Here is an 18,927-nt window from a genome sequence, read left to right as displayed (position 1 = left end):
TCTTCATCAGATCACTGATGACGATGTCCGGGGGAAAGGCGCAAGGAGCAATGTAAGGTGTTCTGGGACCTCGGGTTAAGGTTAGGGTTGCGAGGGACGCCTTACGTACGCTCACGCCCTCGGCCTCGCAGTAGATCTGCAAAGGGCTGAGGCCGTCTGGGAAACGGACTTGCAGAAACTTCAAGACGGGGGAGCGCCACTCCCTCTCCTGAAAGGCAGAGGCATGCATCCGTCCGTCCGTCCGTCCGTCCGTCACATCTCTGGCCTCAACACGCTTGTGCGAGTCTTCCCACCTCCAGCTCCAGGATGCGGAACTCAAGCAGTTCGTTTTGGTCTCGGATATCCTGGATGTGCTCTTTCAGACGCGCTTCTTCCGCCTCCATCCGCCTGACCTGAAAAGACAGTCAGACCTCATCTGCGGGGCTTCCCGACGGGTGTGACGCCAAGCGACTCCGCCCAGCGCCTTTTTTTCCGTCACCTTTTCGGCCAACTGCTGATTGCTCTGACGCAGCAGCTGCTTCTCCTCCACCCACTTGACATTCTAGAAGAGACAAACGCGTGGACAGCTTTGGAATGTTGTGTCATTTTCATCCACAAATTCTTTGGTTGACTGGAAAATGACATTTGCTTTTCTCCGCATTTTCCCAGCCACATTCGGGGGGGGGTTGGTCCAGTAATGCCAGACGAATGAGTGACTGAAGAATGTAGCTATTTTGTCTGAGAAAAAGGTGTGCTCATTGATGAGCTTACCTGTCCTTGTTGCTTCAGCGCTGACTCCAGATCTGCTACTCTGCTTTGATAGTGACCCATTTCTACCATCAGCTTTTCTCTGGTCTGAAAGGAGGAGGAGGGAGGCTCCTCCTCCTCCTTTCAGACCAGAGAACACCCGAGGCTGGGTGAGAACGGGGAGGCTGCGACCCGGCCGGGGGTTGCGGGAAGGGGCGCCACCTTGATCTCCTTCTCGGCGTCGTAGTCCCCTTCGCTGGTCTGGGCTAGCAGAGCGTAGGCTCGTTGCAGCGCTTGATATTCTTGCGTCAGCTGGCGGTAGCGAAGCTCCGCCTCTTCATGCACACACCAATGCAACACAGCACTAGTACCAGAATCAGTCAGACCGGCGACAAAGCACCCGCGACGCAAAGACGAGTCCGATTCCAGGCTGAAGAGGAATGTTTGGTGCCAATACGCTGGCAGAAATGGCGGGCTACCTCTTCGGGTTCCGTGTCGGGGGTTCTGTCGGTGTGAAAAGACAAGGACGATCCGTCCGAGTCCACCAACACGTCTTCGTCGTAGCCGTAAAATGTTTCGATGACCTGCGGGCGCGGAAGCAAACATCTCTCTGAACAAACTGAAGCGACACCTCACGATGAATCGACGAGAGGAACGATAGCGAGAAAAAGGCCATTTCATCTTGCGCAACACCAAGCAGCCGCAAACAAACAGACTCACCTTGCAGGACCTCACGCTTTGTTCCTCCTCAGAGATTCTCGACGTCGGTATCGTAGCAGCAAATCTCTCTCCTGTCGACACAAATAATCCGCCTTTGAGATTCTTTGGATGCAAAGGGAACGAACGGCTCCGGCGCAGAAACAAACGCGACTCACAATGACATTTCTGACATGAGCTCCTGTCTCCAGAGCCTGAAAAACACGTCACCGGCGATGATTGGAGGGACGCTCGTCTTTTCCAAAAGTGACAACTACAGGGTGTGTCAGGGTTTTCCAGATTATCTTTATCGTATCATTATGTTGCTTTGACTTTGACTGCAACCTGTAATAAATAATATTATTTATCCCTTATTTATCCCTATCGCTTATCCCTTCCTACACAAAGTCGTAAAACACCCCTTGCTATGTTTTGACTAGAGGTCAAGGGCTTCCTCTATTCAATCCACTCTTACACCCACCCTGTTTCTCTTAATTAAAATGCTCGTGCAGGAGCCGAGAGTCAGACTTCATTCGTACAACGGATGGACTCTCCACCTGCAGGTGTCCAAAAGAACTTACTTGTCTCCCGTGTGGTTCTTGCAAAATAAGTTGGAGCGAGCGCAACTCTAACAGGGTGCATTTTGCCACTAGCTGCCTACGGACAATGATGTCGCGCTCGCGGCTCATGGTTGACGGGCTGAGCAGCCGGGCAAGTCCGTCGTTTTCAGCGCACAGCGAGTGGCAAAGGCGCTGACAAAACGGGAGCTTTGAGCTGCTGAAAACGGCAAAACAAGTCTAAAGCGTGTTCAAACGCGTGCGCACAATGCTCCTGCTTGAAAGGTCGGAATTTAAGGGGCCAATTTTTTGGATGGCGGCCGCCGGCCAAGCTTTGGACGGAAAAGGTTTCCTGGCGACAGCGAGCGAGCGTGGCGCTGCCGTACGTGCACCGAGTCGCCTGCCTGAAGACCTTGGACAAGTCGGCGATGATGTGCCGCTGCTCCACAACTTGAAGGAACTCCATTTCACCGTCCTGCTGGCCGCAACCGCGGTCCAGGTCATTGAGCGAACTAGGCCTTCTCTGTGGAACACAAATGCAGTGGACTCTGTTGGCACGCCGCCGTTGTCCGCGTCGACTTACCAAGCTTGCCATCTCCTCGTTCTCCTGGGTGACAAAGCGCACTTTGTTTTCAAGGCGACACAGCACCAGCGAGAGTTCTTCATTCTTCCTGCTCAGGCGTTTGTTTTTGTACAGGAGTGGCAGAAACTGGCTTTCTGTTTCTCTCAGTCGCTTTAGCTGCAAGCATGAAGTGCGGGATGTGAAAGACGCACAACACGCGGGCCAGAACGTATCCATTCCTTTTGCATCGGTTTGAACGGAATCGTGGCTTTGGCTCCCAATAAAAGACATCTACCAGGCAACCGACTCGACGCGCCGCTCAACTAATAAGCAAGCGCAATGGGTGCCTCGCTGGATGGCGCGCATCAAACGTAGCGCAAACCTTCAAGCGTGCCGTCAATAAATTACCAGTTCATTGCGCTCTTCAGAAAGCAGGGCGTTTCGATCCTCCAGGTTCCTGATGACTGCGCTGAGCTCAGCGATTTTCAGATGAAACCGTCGCGTGTCCCGATCCTCCTGAGACTGAAAACGCCCCGCAACACACACACACAAGCACTCGTTCAAAGTTCAAAACTGTTTTTGTGCTACCTTCCTCCAGCAACGAACTAAGTCATGCGTACTGCAAGTGTGTGATGAGGTGGCTTACGCAATGAAGAGGATTGCTAGTAGCGGCGTTGACCCCACTTCCAGGGTAGTTTAGGCCCGCCCTTTGGGAATCCCTCAGGGCAGCGATCTGCTGCTCGGCAGCCTGAGTCTGCAGCTGAAGGCGGTGGACGTGGCCGGCCCCAGGGCTTCATCCAAAACACTAACCGCTCTGTCTTTCAGCTTGATCTCATCCGTCTGGATGTACAAACGGGGAGCGCTCAGGCAGGCGGGCAAACTCATTTGCCAGAATTGTGACAAAAACAAAGAGAGCAACCGGCCAATTTTTTTTCTTGAATCGACTGGAACACCTTTGCTGTGACAAAAGCGAAGCGAGCAACCGGACATTTTCTTCTTGTGAAATAGAATAGAATAGAATGCCTTAGGTGTCATTGCACTGCAGGTATACAACGAAATTGGGAACATAGCCACGCACCGCGCATCTGATCAGTCCTACCAGTCGGCGGATCTCCCTCTCGCAGTCTCTCTTGGTTCGGCTCAGCTCCTCCCGATGCTGGTGATGAGCCGATCGGAGCTCGGCCGCTCGGGACTGCCAGGCCTGCTGGGCCGCTGCCAGGGCTTCTTCCGCGCTCCTGGTGGAGGCGACACCGCTCGGTCTCCCGACACCGCCGCGTCTCCTCCACCTCCGCCAGCAAAGCGCCCCCCCTCCTCACCTGAGCAGACATTGCGCCACACCCGGCCGTTGAGACCGCAACGGAGCGCCGCGACGCTTACTGGGGACAAGCTACACAATACGGTAGCGGCCGCATCGAAGCCCGACGTGGCGTGCGGATAGTCAGACACGGATAGAGCGGATCACCTTGTCCATGGAGCCGTCCCTCAGGCTGAGGACCAAGGCATTCAGTCGCTGGATCTCTCCATCTTTGATTTTGATCACTCTCATCAGCTCCATTTCATGCTGCCGCAGTAATGTCTCCCTGGTAATGGCTAACTCTTTCTGCTTCTCCTCATGGAGTTTGCTTTTGAGTTCCGTCATGGCGGCGGTGGCACGGTGGTGCTCCGCCCGCAGGTCCTGACTTCTCTCTCTCTCCAGACAGCTGACCTGACATGACTTAGACTTAGACTTAGACAAACTTTATTGTCATCTTGTCTGCACATGGTGCATACAAAACGAAATTCCGTTGCATACGTCTTACAACAAAGTAGTGATATTGCAGTTGAATAGAAGTAACATATCCTATGAAAATATATATATATACATATACTATATATATATATATATATATATATATATATATATATATATATATATATATATTAAAAATAAGTATAAAGTGCAGCAGTGATAATTATGCAATAGTGCAAGTAGGCAAAACAGTATTCAAGAGTGTGCAGAGGAATGCTAAACCATGTATTAAACTTCTATTTAAAGGGTTTATACAAGTTCAGTAAAGTTGGTAGTGCGAGATAGTGCAAGATAGAGGTCCGTAGTGTCATAAAGTACAGTTCTGTGAATGTGTGATGCAGAGTTCAGTTTAGAGCTCAACAGTTCTAGTGTTCAACAGTCTGATGACAGCAGGGAAAAAGCTGTTGCAGAACCTGGTGGACCTGCAGCGGATGCTGCAAACCTCTTCCCAGAGGGCAGCAGGGAGAACAGTCCATGGTGGGGGTGTGATGGGTCATTGATGATGCTACGGGCACGGGACATGCAGCGCTGAGATGAAATGTCCTGAATGGAGGGAAGAGGAGCCCCTATGATCCTCTCTGCTGTCCTCACCACTCTCCTCACGTTCTTCCAATCGGAGGCGGTGCAGCCTCCACACCACACAGAGAGACAGCTTGTCAGAATGCTCTCTATGGTGCTCCTGTAGAACGTCCTCATGATGGGTGGGGGCAGGTGGGCTCTCCTCATCCTCCGCTGTAAGTACAAGCGCTTCTGTGCCCTCTTGACCAGTGCCGTAGTGTTCATAGTCCAGGTGAGGTCTTCTGTGATGTGGACCCCCAGGAATTTGGTGGTGCTGACCACCTCCACAGCTGAGCTGTTGATGATCAGTGGAGCGTGGTGAGGCTGTTTTTTCCTGAAGTCGACGATGATCTCCTTCATCTTCTCCTCATTCAGGATCAGGCTGTTTTCTCTGCACCAGCCCACCAGCTGCTCCACCTCCTCTCTGTAGTCCAGGTCGTTGTTGTCTCTGATGAGCCCCACCACCGTTGTGTCGTCTGCTGACTTCACGATGTGATTGGTGGTGAACCTGAGGACGCAGTCGTGTGTCATCAGGGTGAACAGCAGGGGGCTCAGGACGCAGCCCTGAAGGGAGCCTGTGCTGAGGGTGATGACATCAGAGGTGTTCTGTCCGACCCGGACTGACTGAGGTCTGTTGCTGAGGAAGTCTAGCAGCCAGTTGCGAAGGGGGGTGTTGAAGCCCAGGTGTTCCAATTTTCCTACCAGATGCTGTGGGATGATGGTGTCAAACGCTGAGCTGAAGTCCAGGAACAGCCTCCGCACATGGGTGTTCTTCTCCTCCAGGTGAGCCAGGCTCAGGTGAAGAACGGAGGAGATGGCGTCCTGAGTGGAGCGGTTTTGCCGGTCGGCAAACTGGAACGGGTCAAATAATAGGGGGAGTCTGGAAACGATGTGACCTTTAAGCAGCCTTTCGAAGCACTTCATCATAACCGGAGTCAGTGCAACAGGCCGGTAATCATTAAATGAGGTGATTTGAGGTTTCTTCGGCACCGGAATGATGGAGGCAGTCTTAAAGCACGCCGGCACTGTGGCTTGGCCCAGCGAGGTGTTAAAAATGTCTGTGATGACCCCAGCCAGATGACTTGCACATTCCCTGAACACACGCCCAGGAATGTTGTCGGGGCCAGGGGCCTTACAGGGGTTGACTCTCCTCAGGGTCTTCAACACATCGGCGGAGTCAAGGCAAAGTACCTCCTCTTCCTGATGGGGGACAGTTTTAACTGCTGGAGTGCCGTTTAGTGCCTCGAACCTCCCAAAGAAGTTATTTAGACCATTTAGAAAGTCAGCATCAACTACACCCACCGGGGGGGGGGGGGAGAGTGAGTTGTAGTCTGTAATCGCCCGTATGCCTTGCCACATACTCCTGATGTTTTTGACGTCGTGGAAACGATCCTGAAATTTTCGACTGCGGTCTCGCTTCGCTATCCTGATGGCACGGTTCAAGTTGGCTCTCGCTGTCCTCAGTGTCTCCTTGTCGCCAGACTTGAAGGCAGAGTTCCGCGCTCGTAGCGTTTGACGTACCTCCTCAGTCATCCAGGGTCGTTGGTTGCCCCGGGTGATGATATTCTTAGTGGTGCTGACGTCCTCGGTGCATTTGTTGATGTAGGCTGACACAGTCATGGCGCTCTCTTCTGGTTCAAAAGTGCCCTGCATGTGAATTTGCTTTTCCTGCCTTCTGATTGGATGAGCGCCGGTGTGACGCGGTGCCTCTGTCACCGTGGCGGGGGGTATACGTTGGCATCGGAGCGTCTGCCAACGTCTGAGACCGGCTGGCAGTGTATCGGAGGTGTCGAGTGCGGTGCCGCTGGAGCTCACTCACCAGCTGGTGTTAGGGCCACAGAATGAAGGCCAAGGAGAAGAATAGAAAGAGAAACAGAAACTTCTCCTCCAATTGTTTGATTTGTCTCTTCTGAGCTTCGATGAATTCTTTCAGCTCTTTGTTCCTCTAGGACGGACAAATGGAAAGTGGCATTCAAAAGCCAGTAAGCGTGCAAGTAAGTGCCGGGCTGGCTTTGGGCCCTTACCTGTTGCGCGCTGTGCAGCAGATCCATTCTCTCTTGGAGGATGCAAGCGTCGCGCTCCCTCAACTCGCACATCAGGGCTCGCTTCCATTGGTCCACGGCGCTCCTAAGCTCTTCTCTCTGATCCGCCGTCAGCACGTCATTCACGCCAGCGTGGCTGGCTTTTTCGCCGTCCGTGGCGGGGCAGTCCCGCTGCGGTAGCGCCTCGTACAACATGGCCTCCAGCTCCAGGATCCTCTGGGCCGCAATCCTCGTCCATCAGTGGTCCGGCGGGAGATTTGAGGGAGGCTTACCTTATGAGCCTGGTCCATGGAACACTTCCTGAAGTCCAACTCTTCATCCAGGTAGCCCTTCTGCTTGCAGAACATAGAAGAGCCCAAAGGCACAGCGTCAACAAGCTTCTTTCAGCGCAAAGCCTTCCAAAAGTCACATTTGAGCCGCCGAGTCTCGTGGAGTGCGAACATAAGGAGTTCGACATACACTTACGGCGTTATAGCCCAGGATGTCCAGCTTCTTCATCAGATCACTGATGACGATGTCCGGGGGAAAGGCGCAAGGAGCAATGTAAGGTGTTCTGGGACCTCGGGTTAAGGTTAGGGTTGCGAGGGACGCCTTACGTACGCTCACGCCCTCGGCCTCGCAGTAGATCTGCAAAGGGCTGAGGCCGTCTGGGAAACGGACTTGCAGAAACTTCAAGACGGGGGAGCGCCACTCCCTCTCCTGAAAGGCAGAGGCATGCATCCGTCCGTCCGTCCGTCCGTCCGTCACATCTCTGGCCTCAACACGCTTGTGCGAGTCTTCCCACCTCCAGCTCCAGGATGCGGAACTCAAGCAGTTCGTTTTGGTCTCGGATATCCTGGATGTGCTCTTTCAGACGCGCTTCTTCCGCCTCCATCCGCCTGACCTGAAAAGACAGTCAGACCTCATCTGCGGGGCTTCCCGACGGGTGTGACGCCAAGCGACTCCGCCCAGCGCCTTTCTTTCCGTCACCTTTTCGGCCAACTGCTGATTGCTCTGACGCAGCAGCTGCTTCTCCTCCACCCACTTGACATTCTAGAAGAGACAAACGCGTGGACAGCTTTGGAATGTTGTGTCATTTTCATCCACAAATTCTTTGGTTGACTGGAAAATGACATTTGCTTTTCTCCGCATTTTCCCAGCCACATTCGGGGGGGGGGTTGGTCCAATAATGCCAGACGAATGAGTGACTGAAGAATGTAGCTATTTTGTCTGAGAAAAAGGTGTGCTCATTGATGAGCTTACCTGTCCTTGTTGCTTCAGCGCTGACTCCAGATCTGCTACTCTGCTTTGATAGTGACCCATTTCTACCATCAGCTTTTCTCTGGTCTGAAAGGAGGAGGAGGGAGGCTCCTCCTCCTCCTTTCAGACCAGAGAACACCCGAGGCTGGGTGAGAACGGGGAGGCTGCGACCCGGCCGGGGGTTGCGGGAAGGGGCGCCACCTTGATCTCCTTCTCGGCGTCGTAGTCCCCTTCGCTGGTCTGGGCTAGCAGAGCGTAGGCTCGTTGCAGCGCTTGATATTCTTGCGTCAGCTGGCGGTAGCGAAGCTCCGCCTCTTCATGCACACACCAATGCAACACAGCACTAGTACCAGAATCAGTCAGACCGGCGACAAAGCACCCGCGACGCAAAGACGAGTCCGATTCCAGGCTGAAGAGGAATGTTTGGTGCCAATACGCTGGCAGAAATGGCGGGCTACCTCTTCGGGTTCCGTGTCGGGGGTTCTGTCGGTGTGAAAAGACAAGGACGATCCGTCCGAGTCCACCAACACGTCTTCGTCGTAGCCGTAAAATGTTTCGATGACCTGCGGGCGCGGAAGCAAACATCTCTCTGAACAAACTGAAGCGACACCTCACGATGAATCGACGAGAGGAACGATAGCGAGAAAAAGGCCATTTCATCTTGCGCAACACCAAGCAGCCGCAAACAAACAGACTCACCTTGCAGGACCTCACGCTTTGTTCCTCCTCAGAGATTCTCGACGTCGGTATCGTAGCAGCAAATCTCTCTCCTGTCGACACAAATAATCCGCCTTTGAGATTCTTTGGATGCAAAAGGAACGAACGGCTCCGGCGCAGAAACAAACGCGACTCACAATGACATTTCTGACATGAGCTCCTGTCTCCAGAGCCTGAAAAACACGTCACCGGCGATGATTGGAGGGACGCTCGTCTTTTCCAAAAGTGACAACTACAGGGTGTGTCAGGGTTTTCCAGATTATCTTTATCGTATCATTATGTTGCTTTGACTTTGACTGCAACCTGTAATAAATAATATTATTTATCCCTTATTTATCCCTATCGCTTATCCCTTCCTACACAAAGTCGTAAAACACCCCTTGCTATGTTTTGACTAGAGGTCAAGGGCTTCCTCTATTCAATCCACTCTTACACCCACCCTGTTTCTCTTAATTAAAATGCTCGTGCAGGAGCCGAGAGTCAGACTTCATTCGTACAACGGATGGACTCTCCACCTGCAGGTGTCCAAAAGAACTTACTTGTCTCCCGTGTGGTTCTTGCAAAATAAGTTGGAGCGAGCGCAACTCTAACAGGGTGCATTTTGCCACTAGCTGCCTACGGACAATGATGTCGCGCTCGCGGCTCATGGTTGACGGGCTGAGCAGCCGGGCAAGTCCGTCGTTTTCAGCGCACAGCGAGTGGCAAAGGCGCTGACAAAACGGGAGCTTTGAGCTGCTGAAAACGGCAAAACAAGTCTAAAGCGTGTTCAAACGCGTGCGCACAATGCTCCTGCTTGAAAGGTCGGAATTTAAGGGGCCAATTTTTTGGATGGCGGCCGCCGGCCAAGCTTTGGACGGAAAAGGTTTCCTGGCGACAGCGAGCGAGCGTGGCGCTGCCGTACGTGCACCGAGTCGCCTGCCTGAAGACCTTGGACAAGTCGTCGATGATGTGCCGCTGCTCCACAACTTGAAGGAACTCCATTTCACCGTCCTGCTGGCCGCAACCGCGGTCCAGGTCATTGAGCGAACTAGGCCTTCTCTGTGGAACACAAATGCAGTGGACTCTGTTGGCACGCCGCCGTTGTCCGCGTCGACTTACCAAGCTTGCCATCTCCTCGTTCTCCTGGGTGACAAAGCGCACTTTGTTTTCAAGGCGACACAGCACCAGCGAGAGTTCTTCATTCTTCCTGCTCAGGCGTTTGTTTTTGTACAGGAGTGGCAGAAACTGGCTTTCTGTTTCTCTCAGTCGCTTTAGCTGCAAGCATGAAGTGCGGGATGTGAAAGACGCACAACACGCGGGCCAGAACGTATCCATTCCTTTTGCATCGGTTTGAACGGAATCGTGGCTTTGGCTCCCAATAAAAGACATCTACCAGGCAACCGACTCGACGCGCCGCTCAACTAATAAGCAAGCGCAATGGGTGCCTCGCTGGATGGCGCGCATCAAACGTAGCGCAAACCTTCAAGCGTGCCGTCAATAAATTACCAGTTCATTGCGCTCTTCAGAAAGCAGGGCGTTTCGATCCTCCAGGTTCCTGATGACTGCGCTGAGCTCAGCGATTTTCAGATGAAACCGTCGCGTGTCCCGATCCTCCTGAGACTGAAAACGCCCCGCAACACACACACACAAGCACTCGTTCAAAGTTCAAAACTGTTTTTGTGCTACCTTCCTCCAGCAACGAACTAAGTCATGCGTACTGCAAGTGTGTGATGAGGTGGCTTACGCAATGAAGAGGATTGCTAGTAGCGGCGTTGACCCCACTTCCAGGGTAGTTTAGGCCCGCCCTTTGGGAATCCCTCAGGGCAGCGATCTGCTGCTCGGCAGCCTGAGTCTGCAGCTGAAGGCGGTGGACGTGGCCGGCCCCAGGGCTTCATCCAAAACACTAACCGCTCTGTCTTTCAGCTTGATCTCATCCGTCTGGATGTACAAACGGGGAGCGCTCAGGCAGGCGGGCAAACTCATTTGCCAGAATTGTGACAAAAACAAAGAGAGCAACCGGCCAATTTTTTTTCTTGAATCGACTGGAACACCTTTGCTGTGACAAAAGCGAAGCGAGCAACCGGACATTTTCTTCTTGTGAAATAGAATAGAATAGAATGCCTTAGGTGTCATTGCACTGCAGGTATACAACGAAATTGGGAACATAGCCACGCACCGCGCATCTGATCAGTCCTACCAGTCGGCGGATCTCCCTCTCGCAGTCTCTCTTGGTTCGGCTCAGCTCCTCCCGATGCTGGTGATGAGCCGATCGGAGCTCGGCCGCTCGGGACTGCCAGGCCTGCTGGGCCGCTGCCAGGGCTTCTTCCGCGCTCCTGGTGGAGGCGACACCGCTCGGTCTCCCGACACCGCCGCGTCTCCTCCACCTCCGCCAGCAAAGCGCCCCCCCTCCTCACCTGAACAGACATTGCGCCACACCCGGCCGTTGAGACCGCAACGGAGCGCCGCGACGCTTACTGGGGACAAGCTACACAATACGGTAGCGGCCGCATCGAAGCCCGACGTGGCGTGCGGATAGTCAGACACGGATAGAGCGGATCACCTTGTCCATGGAGCCGTCCCTCAGGCTGAGGACCAAGGCATTCAGTCGCTGGATCTCTCCATCTTTGATTTTGATCACTCTCATCAGCTCCATTTCATGCTGCCGCAGTAATGTCTCCCTGGTAATGGCTAACTCTTTCTGCTTCTCCTCATGGAGTTTGCTTTTGAGTTCCGTCATGGCGGCGGTGGCACGGTGGTGCTCCGCCCGCAGGTCCTGACTTCTCTCTCTCTCCAGACAGCTGACCTGACATGACTTAGACTTAGACTTAGACAAACTTTATTGTCATCTTGTCTGCACATGGTGCATACAAAACGAAATTCCGTTGCATACGTCTTACAACAAAGTAGTGATATTGCAGTTGAATAGAAGTAACATATCCTATGAAAATATATATATATACATATACTATATATATATATATATATATATATTAAAAATAAGTATAAAGTGCAGCAGTGATAATTATGCAATAGTGCAAGTAGGCAAAACAGTATTCAAGAGTGTGCAGAGGAATGCTAAACCATGTATTAAACTTCTATTTAAAGGGTTTATACAAGTTCAGTAAAGTTGGTAGTGCGAGATAGTGCAAGATAGAGGTCCGTAGTGTCATAAAGTACAGTTCTGTGAATGTGTGATGCAGAGTTCAGTTTAGAGCTCAACAGTTCTAGTGTTCAACAGTCTGATGACAGCAGGGAAAAAGCTGTTGCAGAACCTGGTGGACCTGCAGCGGATGCTGCAAACCTCTTCCCAGAGGGCAGCAGGGAGAACAGTCCATGGTGGGGGTGTGATGGGTCATTGATGATGTTACGGGCACGGGACATGCAGCGCTGAGATGAAATGTCCTGAATGGAGGGAAGAGGAGCCCCTATGATCCTCTCTGCTGTCCTCACCACTCTCCTCACGTTCTTCCAATCGGAGGCGGTGCAGCCTCCACACCACACAGAGAGACAGCTTGTCAGAATGCTCTCTATGGTGCTCCTGTAGAACGTCCTCATGATGGGTGGGGGCAGGTGGGCTCTCCTCATCCTCCGCTGTAAGTACAAGCGCTTCTGTGCCCTCTTGACCAGTGCCGTAGTGTTCATAGTCCAGGTGAGGTCTTCTGTGATGTGGACCCCCAGGAATTTGGTGGTGCTGACCACCTCCACAGCTGAGCTGTTGATGATCAGTGGAGCGTGGTGAGGCTGTTTTTTCCTGAAGTCGACGATGATCTCCTTCATCTTCTCCTCATTCAGGATCAGGCTGTTTTCTCTGCACCAGCCCACCAGCTGCTCCACCTCCTCTCTGTAGTCCAGGTCGTTGTTGTCTCTGATGAGCCCCACCACCGTTGTGTCGTCTGCTGACTTCACGATGTGATTGGTGGTGAACCTGAGGACGCAGTCGTGTGTCATCAGGGTGAACAGCAGGGGGCTCAGGACGCAGCCCTGAAGGGAGCCTGTGCTGAGGGTGATGACATCAGAGGTGTTCTGTCCGACCCGGACTGACTGAGGTCTGTTGCTGAGGAAGTCTAGCAGCCAGTTGCAAAGGGGGGTGTTGAAGCCCAGGTGTTCCAATTTTCCTACCAGATGCTGTGGGATGATGGTGTCAAACGCTGAGCTGAAGTCCAGGAACAGCCTCCGCACATGGGTGTTCTTCTCCTCCAGGTGAGCCAGGCTCAGGTGAAGAACGGAGGAGATGGCGTCCTGAGTGGAGCGGTTTTGCCGGTCGGCAAACTGGAACGGGTCAAATAATAGGGGGAGTCTGGAAACGATGTGACCTTTAAGCAGCCTTTCGAAGCACTTCATCATAACCGGAGTCAGTGCAACAGGCCGGTAATCATTAAATGAGGTGATTTGAGGTTTCTTCGGCACCGGAATGATGGAGGCAGTCTTAAAGCACGCCGGCACTGTGGCTTGGCCCAGCGAGGTGTTAAAAATGTCTGTGATGACCCCAGCCAGATGACTTGCACATTCCCTGAACACACGCCCAGGAATGTTGTCGGGGCCAGGGGCCTTACAGGGGTTGACTCTCCTCAGGGTCTTCAACACATCGGCGGAGTCAAGGCAGAGTACCTCCTCTTCCTGATGGGGGACAGTTTTAACTGCTGGAGTGCCGTTTAGTGCCTCGAACCTCCCAAAGAAGTTATTTAGACCATTTAGAAAGTCAGCATCAACTACACCCACCGGGGGGGGGGGGGGGGGGAGAGTGAGTTGTAGTCTGTAATCGCCCATATGCCTTGCCACATACTCCTGATGTTTTTGACGTTGTGGAAACGATCCTGAAATTTTCGACTGCGGTCTCGCTTCGCTATCCTGATGGCACGGTTCAAGTTGGCTCTCGCTGTCCTCAGTGTCTCCTTGTCGCCAGACTTGAAGGCAGAGTTCCGCGCTCGTAGCGTTTGACGTACCTCCTCAGTCATCCAGGGTCGTTGGTTGCCCCGGGTGATGATATTCTTAGTGGTGCTGACGTCCTCGGTGCATTTGTTGATGTAGGCTGACACAGTCATGGCACACGCATGTCTAATCTACATCGGGAAAACTGGGAGGGAGGCAGGCAGGGAGGCAGGCAGGGAGGCAGGCAGTGTCTGTCTGTTGAGGTGTTCACCTTGTTCTTCTCCTGCTGAAGTTCTAACTGGACGTCCATCAGTTTGGTTCTCAGCTCGTCATTGGCGGCCTGAAGGGCGTCCGTTCGCTCCGCCTTGGCCCGCCCTGCCGGAGCTCGTTTGGACATCTCTTACTCGAGTCTCGCCCGGTCGTCAGTCAGAGATCACAACATTTGTACCTGGAGAGCACAAACGCAGCGCTGTTTTCCACTGGCTTCGAACTCAACTTCAATCGGTACCGTAACTTACAACATCATAAACATAGAACTAGCTTGACTTATTCATTGAATAAATGCATTTGGTTCTTCAAAACTGCATCACGCAACATAGCGTGACCGAGACGGCCGTTATCCACCTGCGTGAAGTTATTTGGTGAAATGAATGAGATGTTTAAGACACCATCGTTCTGTCTCTATGTAGATGAAGGGAAATAATCGATTGCTGAAGGTCCAAAGGTGTTGTGATAAACAAATAAACATATTAGTGATTAGTGACATATTTGTGATAAACATATTAGGCAGGATAATCACATATGTTAACGTGACTGCCCACACTGTATTTATTTATGGTTATTTGTTAAATCGAGTACTGTTAGACATGAAATAGGAAGTGTTTAACATAAATGGAAGACGAAAGGGGTACTCACCATTGTAGCTCCTGCTGGTCAATGATACGAGCCTCTTCTTGCAGTGGAAAACATACAGCCAACAAACACCGTGGAACCTAAAGGAATGAAATTAAACATTAACATTTAGCCTCAACCAACATTCACAGATACAACGCAACGCAAACTACACAAACGTAAATCTTTTTAAACACAATGAGTTGTACTTACCGTGTACGCTCTAGACGGTCCACTTGCAAGCAGAAAATAAAGATATTTCTGTTGATAATCGTCGTGTTTGTATCCGGTGTCTCGCTCAAGGCCATTGCGCCCACAGATTTGAATTTTGGCGAGAGTTCAGCCTATTGACGTCATTTCCGCGGTGTAATACCCGCATATCTGAAACGGCAAAGTTAAGAGTAGAGTTAAATAAAGTTTTTAGTCAACGCAATAATTTACAACCGTTGACCAGTCGAAATAATCGTCGAAATTTGGCGTCTGTGGCTGGAAGCAGACGCCGAGTTCGACATTCCTCCCAAACGCCACACTCCCTCGCTTTTCAGGGCTAAAAAAAAACAGTTGTAATTACCTTGTACGCTCTAGACGGTCAAGTTGCAAGCTGAAAACAAAAATATTTGCCTTGTTAGTCATCGTGTTACTAACCGCTGTGTCTTGTTTGCCAGAATTGCCGCTTTCCTACTTCCTGTTGCAAGCCACGCCCACGGATTATAATTTTGCCGTGAGTTCCGCCTATTGACGTCATGTCCGCGTCACATGACTGCGACGTAATATTATCTAAAACTGTTTGTGCGGTATTGTGTTGTTCTGTGCGGTATTGTGTTATTCTGTGCGGCGTCGTGTTGTTCTGTGCGGCGTCGTGTTGTTCAGTGCGACGTCGTGTTGTTCAGTGCGGCATGGTGTTGTTCAGTAAGGCATGGTGTTGTTCAGTGCGGCATGGTGTTGTTCAGTGCGGCATAATGTTGTTCAGTGCGGCATGGTGTTGTTCAGTGCAGGATGGTGTTGTTCAGTGCGGCATGGTGTTGTTCAATGCAGGATCGTGTTGTTCAGTGCAGCATAATGTTGTTCAGTGCAGCATGGTGTTGTTCAGTGCGGCATGGTGTTGTTCAATGCGGCATGGTGTTGTTCACTGCGGGATGGTGTTGTTCAATGCGGGATCGTGTTGTTCAGTGCGGCATAATGTTGTTCAGTGCGGCATGGTGTTGTTCAGTGCGGCATGGTGTTGTTCAGTGCGACATAATGTTGTTTAGTGCGGCATAATGTTGTTCAGTGCGGCATAATGTTGTTCAGTGCGGCATGGTGTTGTTCAGTGCGGCATGGTGTTGTTCAGTGCGGCATGGTGTTGTTCAGTGCAGGATGGTGTTGTTCAGTGCGGCATGGTGTTGTTCAATGCGGCATGGTGTTGTTCAGTGCGGGATGGTGTTGTTCATTGCGGCATGGTGTTGTTCAGTGCGGCATGGTGTTGTTCAGTGCGGCATGGTGTTGTTCAGTGCGGCATGGTGTTGTTCAGTGCGGCATAATGTTGTTCAGTGCGGCATGGTGTTGTTCAGTGCAGGATGGTGTTGTTCAGTGCGGCATGGTGTTGTTCAATGCAGGATCGTGTTGTTCAGTGCAGCATAATGTTGTTCAGTGCAGCATGGTGTTGTTCAGTGCGGCATGGTGTTGTTCAATGCGGCATGGTGTTGTTCACTGCGGGATCGTGTTGTTCAATGCGGGATCGTGTTGTTCAGTGCGGCATAATGTTGTTCAGTGCGGCATGGTGTTGTTCAGTGCGACATAATGTTGTTTAGTGCGACATAATGTTGTTTAGTGCGGCATAATGTTGTTCAGTGCGGCATAATGTTGTTCAGTGCGGCATGGTGTTGTTCAGTGCGGCATGGTGTTGTTCAGTGCGGCATGGTGTTGTTCAGTGCAGGATGGTGTTGTTCAGTGCGGCATGGTGTTGTTCAATGCGGCATGGTGTTGTTCAGTGCGGGATGGTGTTGTTCAGTGCGGGATGGTGTTGTTCAGTGCGGCATGGTGTTGTTCAGTGCGGCATGGTGTTGTTCAGTGCGGCATGGTGTTGTTCAGTGCGGCATGGTGTTGTTCAATGCGGCATGGTGTTGTTCAGTGCGGGATGGTGTTGTTCAGTGCGGCATGGTGTTGTTCAGTGCGGCATGGTGTTGTTCAGTGCGGCATGGTGTTGTTCAGTGCGGCATGGTGTTGTTCAGTGCGGAATGGTGCTGTTCAGTGCGGCATCGTGTTGTTCAGTGCGGCATGGTGTTGTTCAGTGCAGGATGGTGTTGTTCAATGCGGGATCGTGTTGTTCAGTGCGGCATGGTGTTGTTCAGTGCGGCATGGTGTTGTTCAGTGCGGCATAATGTTGTTCAGTGCGGCATGGTGTTGTTCAGTGCAGCATGGTGTTGTTCAGTGCGGCATGGTGTTGTTCAGTGCGGCATGGTGTTGTTCAGTGCGGCATAATGTTGTCCAGTGCGCCATAATGTTGTTCAGTGCGGCATGGTGTTGTTCAGTGCGGGATGGTGTTGTTCAGTGCGGCATGGTGTTGTTCAATGCGGCATGGTGTTGTTCAGTGCGGGATGGTGTTGTTCAGTGCAGGATGGTGTTGTTCAGTGCGGCATGGTGTTGTTCAATGCGGCATGGTGTTGTTCAGTGCGGGATGGTGTTGTTCAGTGCGGCATGGTGTTGTTCAGTGCGGCATGGTGTTGTTCAGTGCGGCATGGTGTTGTTCAGTGCGGCATGGTGTTGTTCAGAGCGGCATTGTGTTGTTCAGTGCGGCATGGTGTTGTTCAGTGCGGAATGGTGTTGTTCAGTGCGGCATGGTGTTGTTCAGTGCGGGATGGTGTTGTTCAATGCGGGATCGTGTTGTTCAGTGCGGGGTGGTGTTGTTCAGTGCAGGATGGTGTTGTTCAGTGCAGGATGGTGTTGTTCAGTGCGGCATGGTGTTGTTCAATGCAGGATCGTGTTGTTCAGTGCAGCATAATGTTGTTCAGTGCAGCATGGTGTTGTTCAGTGCGGCATGGTGTTGTTCAATGCGGCATGGTGTTGTTCAGTGCGGGATGGTGTTGTTCAGTGCGGCATGGTGTTTTTCAGTGCGGCATAATGTTGTTCAGTGCAGCATGGTGTTGTTCAGTGCGGCATGGTGTTCAGTGCGACATAATGTTGTTCAGTGCGGCATAATGTTGTTCAGTGCGGCATGGTGTTGTTCAGTGCGGCATGGTGTTGTTCAGTGCGGCATGGTGTTGTTCAGTGCGGCATGGTGTTGTTCAGTGCAGGATGGTGTTGTTCAGTGCAGGATGGTGTTGTTCAATGCGGCATGGTGTTGTTCAGTGCGGGATGGTGTTGTTCAGTGCAGGATGGTGTTGTTCAGTGGGCATGGTGTTGTTCAGTGCGGAATGGTGTTGTTCAGTGCGGCATGGTGTTGTTGAGTGCGGCATGGTGTTGTTCAGTGAAGGATGGTGTTGTTCAATGCGGGATGGTGTTGTTCAGTGCGGGATGGTGTTGTTCAGTGCGGGATGGTGTTGTTCAGTGCGGCATGGTGTTGTTCAATGCGGCATGGTGTTGTTCAGTGCAGGATGGTGTTGTTCAGTGCGGCATGGTGTTGTTCAATGCGGCATGGTGTTGTTCAATGCGGCATGGTGTTGTTCAGTGCGGCATGGTGTTGTTCAGTGCGGCATGGTGTTGTTCAGTGCAGCGTAATGTTGTTCAGTGCGGCATGGTGTTGTTCAGTGCGGCATAATGTTGTTCAGTGCGGCATAATGTAGTTCAGTGCGGCATAATGTTGTTCAGTGCGGCATAATGTTGTTCAGTGCGGGATGGTGTTGTTCATTGCGGCATGGTGTTGTTCAGTGCGGCATGGTGTTGTTCAGTGCGGCATGGTGTTGTTCAGTGCGGGATGGTGTTGTTCAGTGCAGGATGGTGTTGTTCAGTGCGGCATGGTGTTGTTCAATGCGGCATGGTGTTGTTCAGTTCGGGATGGTGTTGTTCAGTGCGGCATGGTGTTGTTCAGTGCGGCATAATGTTTTTCAGTGCGGCATGGTGTTGTTCAGTGCGGCATGGTGTTGTTCAGTGCAGCATAATGTTGTTCAGTGCGGCATGGTGTTGTTCAGTGCGGAATGGTGTTGTTCATTGCGGCATGGTGTTGTTCAGTGCGGCATGGTGTTGTTCAGTGCGGCATGGTGTTGTTCAGTGAGGCATGGTGTTGTTCAGTGCGGGATGGTGTTCAATGCGGGATCGTGTTGTTCAGTGCGGCATGGTGTTGTTCAGTGCGGCATGGTGTTGTTCAGTGCGGCATGGTGTTGTTCA

This window comes from Syngnathus floridae, chromosome 1 (genome assembly GCF_059516105.1).
Source record: "Syngnathus floridae isolate MCC-2025c chromosome 1, RoL_Sflo_1.0, whole genome shotgun sequence".
Taxonomy (NCBI): Eukaryota; Metazoa; Chordata; class Actinopteri; order Syngnathiformes; family Syngnathidae; genus Syngnathus; species Syngnathus floridae.
This window is presented reverse-complemented; position numbering follows the sequence as displayed.